The following is a 10,538-nucleotide window of genomic DNA, read 5'->3' as shown; positions in this document are numbered from 1 at the left end:
GGCAGCCTGCGGTGGCCACAAAAGGCTTCGGCTGGTGGAGAGCTCGGTCTTGAGGGTCCCTACACGCTGCAGCTAGGAGCAGCGCGGGGTCTTAGCGTGCCGGAGCCGGAGCAGGGTCGCGGCGTGCCGGAGCAGGGAGCGCTCGGGCAGCTCCTTGCGGGCGAGGGACTTCTTGGCAGCTCCATTCTTGCTGCGCTGGCACCTGACGGAGCGGGTTCCGCCCAGGGGCCACGCGCCTTGGAGCCATGGTGTCTTCTTGGAGAGGAGGCGGCTGGTACGCCCCCGGAGCTTCGTTGCCCGCACGGGGCGGGGTGTGGCGCAGCGGAACGGACGGCGCGGGAGAGCCCCCCGCGGCGCGGACGAGCTCGGCGACGCGGTCGAGCCACTCTTCGTAGACGTCGTCGACGGGACGGTAGCGCAGGAGCTCGTTTGTCGCGATGAGCGCAGCTCGAGCCTCCAAGGGTGTGCGGAGCGCGCGGGATGAAGAACCAGCTGGTGTGAGCGATGGAGTAGCGGTGCGGCCGTCTTGCCGCACGGATGGATGCTGAGACGACGCTTGCTGCTCGCCCCCCGCCGGGCCGGTGGCGGCGTTGATGGCAGGTGACGGGGAATGATGAGGACGTCCACCGACGGGCACCGTCTGGGAAGCGATGGCGGCCCGTGCTCGGCGCGGGCCCGACGAGCGTCGGACATGGACGCGACAGTCGGAGGAGAACGGTGCGGTGGAAGACGAACTCCAGCGCACCCCTACCTGGCACGCCAAATGTCGGATTTCGGGTTCCGGAAGACCCTTAACGTTCGAACTCTAGGGTGCGCGCGAAGATTACGTCTTCTACCTCTCCGTCTCGCAAGGATCTAGACTACTGAAAGAACTGCACAAGAGGCACAAGGTTTATACTGGTTCGGGCCACCGTTGTGGTGTAATACCCTACTCCAGTGTGTGGTCGGTGGATTGCCTCTTGGGGCTGATGATGATGAACAATACAAGGAAGAACAGCCTCGCGAGGGTCTGCTCTTGGCTGGGGCAATGAACTACTGGGAGGAGTTCAGCCACCTTTCTCTCTCTCTCTCTCTCTCTCTCTCTCCCTATGCTTCCAACCTCTCTATCGAGCCTCCCCTTCCCTTTTTCCAACCCCTTGATCTGTGGGCGGCTGGTCCTATTTATAGAGGCCCTGGTCCTCTTCCCAAATATTGAGCGGGAAGGCAGCCAACAATGGCGGGCTAATTTGAAAGGGGGACAGCAAGTATCAGCTATCCTGACAAAAGTAGTCTTCGCCTGCACAAAGCTCTGGTGATGACACCGTCTTGGGCTCCATGGTGACCTCCGTCTCGTAGTCCTCCTGGTCTTGGTCTCGTTGCACCGAAATGGCAACCTTTTCCTGATGCCTCGGTACTCCGCGGCTCCGCTTGCTCCCTTTGCACCAAAGAGGAAAGGAGGACAGTGCGCGGGCTGGCACCCGCTTGGCGCCCTGAGTCGTCATGGCTTGCGTCACGGGCACCTCGCGAGGTATCCCGCCTTGATTTCTCCGCCTCCTCGTGAGCCAGCCTGATGAGGCCGTGCCTAAGGAAGCTCCACGTCATCCGCCCCGCGAGGCTTGGCCCCTCGCGAGGGTCTTGAGTCTTGTGTTGATGAAGATGGGTCGTGCCGGGCCCCCTTTGAGCCACGCCGCAGGCCGCAGGCAGGCAAGTCTGGGGACCCCCGTTCCCAGAACGCCGACATAGAGGACGTCTAACTTGTTTTTGCAGGGCATGTTGTGATGTGATATGGTCAAGACGTGATGAGATATAAGTTGTTGTATAAGATGATCATGTTTTGTTGAAGTTATCGGCAACTGGCAGAAGCCTTATGGTTGTCTCTTTATTGCATAAGATGCAAGCGCCAAATAATTGCTTTACTTTATCGCTATGCGATAGCAATAGTTCAAGAGCAATAGTTGGTGAGACGACCATGTGATGACACATTGATATAGATCAATACGATGGAGATCATGGTGTCATGCCTGTGACGATGGAAATCGTGACGATGCTTTGGAGATGGAGATCAAAGGCACAAGATGATGATGGCCATATCATGTCACATATTTTGATTGCATGTGATGTTTATCTTTTATGCATCTTATCTTACTTTAATTGACGATAGCATTATAAGATGATCTCTCACTAAATTTCAAGATAAAAGTGTTCTCCTTGAGTATGCACTGTTGCCAAAGTTCGCCGTGCCCAGACACCAAGTGATGATCGGGTGTGATAAGCTCTACGTCCATCTACAATGGCTGCAAGCCAGTTTTGCACACGCAGAATACTCAGGTTAAACTTGACGAGCCTAGCATATGCAGATATGGCCTCGGAACACTGGAGACCAAAAGGTCGAGCGTGAATCATATAGTAGATATGATCAACATAATGATGTTCACCATTGAAAACTACTCCATTTCACATGATGATCGGTTATGGTTTAGTTGATATGGATCACGTGATCACTTAGATGATTAGAGGGATGTCTATCTAAGTGGGAGTTCTTAAGTAATATGATTAATTGAACTATTAATTTATCATGAACTTAGTCCTGATAGTATTTGCATATCTATGTTGTAGATCAATAGCTCGCGTTATTGCTTCCCTATGTTTTATATGTGTTCCTAGAGAAAACTAAGTTGAAAGATGATAGTAGCAATGATGCGGACTGGGTCCGTGATCTGAGGTTTATCCTCATTGCTGCACAGAAGAATTATGTCCTTGATGCACCGCTAGTGATTGACCTATTGCAGGAGCAGATGCAGACGTTATGAACGTTTGGCTAGCTCAATATGATGACTACTTGATAGTTTAGTGCACCATGCTTAACAGCTTAGAATCGGGATTTCAAAGATGTTTTGAACGTCATGGACCATATGAGATGTTCCAGAAGTTGAAGTTAATATTTCAAGCAAATACCCGAGTTGAGAGATATGAAGTCTCCAACAAGTTCTATAGCTAAAAGATGGAGGAGAATAGCTCAGGCAGTGAGCATGTGCTCAGATTGTCTAGGTACTACAATCACTTGAATCAAGTGGGAGTTAATCTTCCAGATAAAATAGTGATTGACAGAATTCTCTAGTCACCATCACCAAGTTAGTAGAACTTCGTGGTGAACTATAATATGCAAGGGATAATGGAAACGATTCACAAGCTCTTCGTGATGCTGAAATCGACGAAGGTAGAAATCAAGAAAAGCATCAAGTGGTGATGGTATACGAAACCACTAGTTTCAAGTAAAGGGACAAAGGGAAGACAGGGGAACTTCAAGAAGAATGGCAAGCAAGTTGCTGCTCAAGTGAAAAAACCCAAGTCTGGACCTGAGCCTGAACTGAGTACTTCTACTGCAAAGGGACTGGTCACTGGAAGCGGAACTACCCCAAGTAATTGGCGGATAAGAAGGATGGAAAAGTGAACATAGATATATTTGATATACATGTTATTGATGTGTACTTTACTAGTGTTTATAGCAACCCCTCGGTATTTGATACTAGTTCAGTTGCTAAGAATAGTAACTCGAAACAGGAGTTGCAGAATGAACAGAGACTAGTTAAGGGTGAAGTGACGATGTGTATTGGAAATGGTTCCAAGATTGATATGATCATCATCGCACACTCCCTGTACTTTCGGGATTAGTGTTAAACCTAAAATAAATGTTATTTAGTGTTTGCGTTGAGCATGAATATGATTGGATCATGTTTATTGCAATACGGTTATTCATGTAAGTTAGAGTATAATTGTTGTTCTGTTTACATGGATAAAACCTTCTATGGTCATACACCCAATGAAAATGGTTTGTTGGATCTCGATCGTGGTGATACACATTTTCATAATATTGAAGCCAAAAGATGCAAAGTTAATAATGATAGTGCAACTTATTTGTGGCACTGCCGTTTAGGTCATATTGGTGTAAAGCGCATGAAGAAAACCCATGCTGATGGGCTTTTGGAATCACTTGATTATGAATCAGTTGATGCTTGCAAACCATGCCTCATGGGCAAGATGACTAAGACTCCGTTCTCCGGAACAATGGAGCGAGCAACAGATTTGTTGGAAATCATACATACTGATGTATGTGGTCCAATCAATATTGAGGCTCGCGGCAGGTATCATTATTTTCTGATCTTCACAGATGATTTGAGCAGATATGAGTATATCTACTTGATGAAACACAAGTCTGAAATATTTGAAAAGTTTAAAGAATTTCAGAGTGAAGTGGAGAATCATCGTAACAAAAATAAAAGTTTCTACGATATGATCGCAGAAGTAAAATATTTGAGTTACGAGTTTGGCTTTCAGTTAAAACAATGTGAAATAGTTTCACTACTCACGCCACCCGGAACACCATAGTGTAATGGTGTGTCCGAACGTCGTAACCGTACTTTATTAGATATGGTGCGATCTATGATGTCTCTTACCAATTTACCACTATCGTTTTGGGGGTTATGCATTAGAGACAGCTACATTCACGTTAAATAGGGCACCATCTAAATCCGTTGAGACGACACCGTATGAACTATGGTTTGGCAAGAAACCTAAGATGTCATTTCTTAAAGTTTGAGGTTGCAATGCTTATGTGAAAAAGTTTCAACCTGACAAGCTCAAACCCAAATTAGAGAAGTGCATCTTCACAGGATACCCAAAAGAAAATATTGGGTACACCTTCTATCACAGATCCGAAGGCAAGATATTCTTTGCTGAGAATGGATCCTTTCTAGAGAAGGAGTTTCTCTCGAAAGAAGTGAGTGGGAGGAAAGTAGAACTTGATGAGGTAACTGTACCTGCTCCCTTATTGGAAAGTAGTTCATCACAGAAATCTGTTCCTGTGACTCCTACAACAATTAGTGAGGAAGCTAATGATGATGATCATGTAACTTCAGATCAACTTACTACCGAACCTCGTAGGTCAACCAGAGTGAGATCCGCACCCGAGTGGTACCATAATCCTGTTCTGGAGGTCATGTTACTTGACCATGACGAGCCTACGAACTATGAGGAAGCGATGATGAGCCCAGATTCCACGAAATAGCTTGAGGCCATGAAATCTGAGATGAGATCCATATATAATAACAAAGTATGGACTTTGATTGACTTGCCCAAAGATCGGCGAGACATTGAGATTAAATGGATCTTCAAGACGAAGACGGACGCTGATAGTAGTGTTACTATCTACAAAGCTAGAATTGTCGCAAAAAGGTTTTTGACAAATTCAAGGTGTTGACCACGATGAGAATTTCTCACTCGTATCTATGCTTAAGTCTGTCCGAATCATGTTAGCTATTGTCGTATTTTATGAAATCTAGCAAATGGATAAACAAAACTGCATTCCTTAATACGATTTATTAAAGAAGAGTTGTATATGATGCAACCAGAAGGTTTTGTCGATCCTAAAGGTACTAACAAAATATGCAAGCTCCAGCGATCCATCTATGGACTGGTGCAAGCATCTCGGAGTTGGAATATACGCTTTGATAAGTTGATCAAAGCATATAGTTTTATATAGACTTGCGATGAAGCATGTATTTACAAGAAAGTGAGTGGGAGCACTACAGCATTTCTGATAAGTATATGTATGACATATTGTTGATCGGAGATGATGTAGAATTATTCTGCAAAGCATAAAGGAATGTTTGAAAGGAGTTTTTTCAAAGAAAGACCTCAGCGAAGCTGCTTACATATTGAGCATCAAGATCTATAGAGATAGATCAAGATGCTTGATAAGTTTTTCAATGAGTACATACCTTGACAAGATTTTGAAGTAGTTCAAAATGGAATAGTCAAAGAAGGAGTTCTTGCCTATGTTACAAGGTGTGAAGTTGAGTAAGACTCAAAACCCGACCACGGCAGAAGATAGAGAGAGAATGAAAGTCATTCCCTATGCCTCAGCCATAGGTTCTATAAAGTATGCCATGCTGTGTACCAGACCTATTGTATACCCTGCCCTGAGTTTGGCAAAGGAGTACAATAGTGATCTAGGAGTAGATCACTAGACATTGGTCAAAATTGTCCTTAGTGGAATAAGGATATGTTTCTCGATTATGGAAGTGACAAAAGGTTCGTCGTAAAGGGTTATGTCGATGAAATTTTGACACTGATCCAGATGACTCTAAATCTCAATCTGGATACATATTGAAAGTGGGAGCAATTCACTAGAGTAGCTCTGTGTAGAGCATTGTTGACATAGAAATTTGCAAAATACTTATGGATCTGAATGTGGCAGACCCGTTGACTAAACTTCTCTCACAAGCAAAACATGATCACACCTCAGTACTCTTTCGGTGTTAATCACATAGCGATGTGAACTAGATTACTGACTCTAGTAAACCCTTTGGGTCTTGGTCACATGTCGATGTGAACTATGGGTGTTAATCACATGGTGATGTGAACTATTGGTATTAAATCACATGACGATGTGAACTAGATTATTGACTCTAGTGCAAGTGGGAGACTGAAGGAAATATGTCCTAGAGGAAATAATAAAGTTATTATTTATTTCATTATATCATGATAAATGTTTATTATTCATGCTAGAATTGTATTAACCGGAAACATAATACATGTGTGAATACATAGACAAACAGAGTGTCACTAGTATGCCTCTACTTGACTAGCTCGTTGATCAAAGATGGTTATGTTTCCTAACCATAGACATGAGTTGTCATTTGATTAATGGGATCACATCATTAGGAGAATGATGTGATTGACTTGACCCATTCCGTTAGCATAGCACTTGATCGTTTAGTTTGTTTCTATTGCTTTCTTCATGACTTATACATGTTCCTATGACTATGAGATTATGCAACTCCCGTTTACCGGAGGAACACTTTGTGTGCTACCAAATGTCACAACATAACTGGGTGATTATAAAGGTGCTCTACAGGTGTCTCTGAAGGTACTTGTTGGGTTGGCGTATTTCGAGATTAGGATTTGTCACTCCGATTGTCGGAGAGGTATCTCTGGGCCCTCTTGGTAATGCACATCACTTAAGCCTTGCAAGCAATGCAACTAATGAGTTAGTTGCGAGATGATGTATTACAGAACAAGTAAAGAGACTTGCCGGTAACGAGATTGAACTAGGTATTAAGATACCGACGATCGAATCTCGGGCAAGTAACATACCGATGACAAAGGGAACAACGTATGTTGTTATGTGGTCTGACCAATAAAGATCTTCGTAGAATATGTAGGAGCCAATATGAGCATCCAGGTTCCGCTATTGGTTATTGACCGGAGACGTGTCTCGGTCATGTCTACACTGTTCTCGAACCCGTAGGGTCCGCACGCTTAATATTATGATGACAGTTTCATTATGAGTTTATATATTTTGATGTATCGAAGGTTGTTCAGAGTCCCGGATGTGATCACGGACTTGATGAGGAGTCTCGAAATGGTCGAGACATAAAGATCAATATATTGGACGACTATATTTAGACACCGGAAAGGTTCCGGGTAAGATTGGGACCATACCGGATCAGCGGGAGGTTATCGGAACCCCCCGGGAGGTATATGGGCCTTATTGGGCCTTAGTGGAAAGGAGGGGAAAGGAGCAAGGGAGGGGGCGCCCCCCCCAAGCCCAATCCGAATTGGGAGGGGGGGCCCTTTCCTTCCTCCCTCCTTCCTCTTCCTTCCCTCTCCTACTCCTAATAGGAAAAAGGGGAGTCCTACTCCCGGTGGGAGTTGGACTCCCCCCCTTGGGCGCGCCACCCTCCTTGGCCGGCCCCCTCCTCCACTCCTTTATATACGGGGGCAGGGGGGCACCCCAGAGACACAACAATTGATCATTGATCTCTTAGCCGTGTGCGGTGCCCCCCTCCACCATAATCCTTGATAATATTGTAGCGGTGCTTAGGTGAAGCCCTGTGACAGTAGAACATCAAGATCGTCACCACGCCGTCGTGTTGACGGAACTCATCCCCGACACTTTGCTGGATCGGAGTCCGGGGATCGTCATCAAGCTGAACGTGTGCAAAAACTCGGAGGTGCCATAGTTTCGGTGCTTGATCGGTCGGGCCGTGAAGACGTACGACTACATCAACCGCGTTGTTATAACGCTTCCGCTTCCGGTCTACGAGGGTACGTAGACAACACTCTCCCCTCTCGTTGCTGTGCATCACCATGATCTTGCGTGTGCGTAGGAATTTTTTTGAAATTACTACGTTCCCCAACAGCGTGGTGGCGTGCGGTTGGCTCCAGGCGGCAGCGCGCTGACGTGGCACCGCATGATTGGTCGCGGTGGCATGGCCGGTGGACGTGTCCGGCGCGGATGGATGCGTCCGGCGGCGCGGGGAGAAGATAGCTAGGGTTGGACCCGGAATTTGGAGAGGGTTGCACATATTTATACCTAGAAGGAGGTGGGAGTGTCCAAATGAGGTGTAGTTTTCGACCACGCGATCGTGATCGGACGGCGGAGGACATGGAAGAGGTTTGGGCCGTTTTGGAGGGGTGTTGGGCTGCAAGACACACGAGGCCTTTACGGTTCCCCGGTTAACCGTTGGAGTATCAAATGGACTCTAATGACATGAAATTTGACAGGCGGTCTACTGGTGGTGTACCAAGGCCGCTTGGCAAATCTCGGTCCATTCCGAGAACGTTTAACACCCGCTCACGAAAAGAGACAAAAGGGGAACGCCGGTGCACGTAGGAGTGTCGGATTGCAAAACGGACAACGGGAAAAACGCCCGGACGCATGAGACGAACATGTATGCAAAAGAGATGCACATGATGACATGATATGAAATGCATGACATGAACAAAATGCAAAACAAAGACAAAACCCAACCATGAAGGAATCTCATAAATAGAGCCGAAAACGGCAGAGTCGGAGTTACAAATATGGTAGGTTACATCCGGGGTGTCACAACACTCCACCACTACGAAAGGATCTCGTCCCGAGATCTAGGACTGAAAGAACTCCGGATATTTGGAACGGAGGTGGTCCTCGCGTTCCCAGGTGGCTTCTCGGTCGAAATGATGTGACCACTTCACTTTCAGGAATTTGATAGACTTATTGCGAGTCTTGCGCTTAGTTTCTTCAAGAATAGCAACGGGATGCTCATGATAAGACGGGTCTTCTTGGAGATCAATCTCTTCGAAGTTGATGGTGCGGTCAGGAGTCTTGAAGCATTTGCGAAGCTGAGACACGTAAAACACGTCATGCACGTTTGCAAAGTTGGACAGAAGTTCAAGTTGATAGGCGAGGTCACCTCTTTTGCCAATGATCTTGAAAGGACCCATGTATCTAGGGGCAAGCTTCCCTTCGATACCGAAGCGACGAGTACCTTTCATTGGAGAGACACGAAGGTAGACATGGTCTCCGATCTCAAAATCCAAGTCACGATGCTTGCTATCATAGTAACTCTTCTGGCGCGATTACGCGGCTTTGAGATTTTGACGGATGACTTTACACATTTCTTCAGCTTCTATGATTAAGTCATTGCCAAGGAGTTGGCGTTCACCAGTCTCTGACCAATTAAGAGGGGTACGGCACTTTCTGCCATAGAGAATCTCGAATGGGGCCTTGCCCGAACTTGCTTGGAAACTGTTGTTGTAGGAGAACTCGGCATATGGAAGACAATCTTCCCACTTCATACCGAAGGAAATGACACAAGCCCTAAGCATATCTTCAAGGATTTGATTGACTCGCTCGACTTGTCCACTAGTTTGAGGATGGAAGGCTGTGCTGGAGCGAATGTTGGTGCCCGTGGCCTTCTGGAAGGAGTCCCAGAACTTAGAAGAGAAGATGCTTCCACGATCTGAAGATATCAATTGCGGGATGCCGTGCAAAGAGACAATCCTGGAGGTATATAGCTCTGCCAGCTGAGCTGCTGTGATACATTCTTTGATAGGTAGAAAATGAGCCACTTTAGTAAGCTTGTCGATGACAACAAAGATAGCATCATTTCCACGTTTGGACTTGGGAAATCCAGTCACGAAGTCCATCTCAATATGTTCAAACTTCCATTCTGGAATGGCAAGACGTTGGATGAGACCAGTTGTCCGTTGGTGTTCTGCTTTCACTCTTCTGCAGACATCACATTCATTCACGAACTAAGCAATTTCTCGCTTCATTTGAGTCCACCAATATGACTGCTTGAGGTCATGGTACATCTTTGTACTTATAGGATGAATGGATAGAAGGGAATTGTGTGCCTCATTCATAATGACTTTACGTAGATCACCCTTAGGAACCACAATTCGATCCTCGAAGAATAGAGTATCTTTGTCATCAAGGTGATAGCACTTGTATTTGGGTTGGCTCTTGGCGATCCCATTTTTCACCTTCTTTACCATGGCATCAAGAAGTTGTGCCTCACGAATTTGATCTTCCAAAGTAGGAGAGACTTGTAGGTTGGCAAGAAAGCCTTGAGGAACAACTTGGTGATTTAGTTTGCGGAAAGCTTCACAAAGGTCCGGTTGGAAGAGCTTGAGAATTAGGCTGTTGCAGTAAGCCTTCCTGCTCAAAGCGTCTGCAATGACATTGGCCTTGCTTGGAGTACATTCAATACTCGGATTGTACTCTTGAA

The sequence above is a fragment of the Triticum urartu genome, chromosome 6A, assembly GCF_056163025.1.
Source record: "Triticum urartu cultivar PI428250 chromosome 6A, HENAU_Tu73, whole genome shotgun sequence".
Lineage (NCBI taxonomy): Eukaryota > Viridiplantae > Streptophyta > Magnoliopsida > Poales > Poaceae > Triticum > Triticum urartu.
This window is presented reverse-complemented; position numbering follows the sequence as displayed.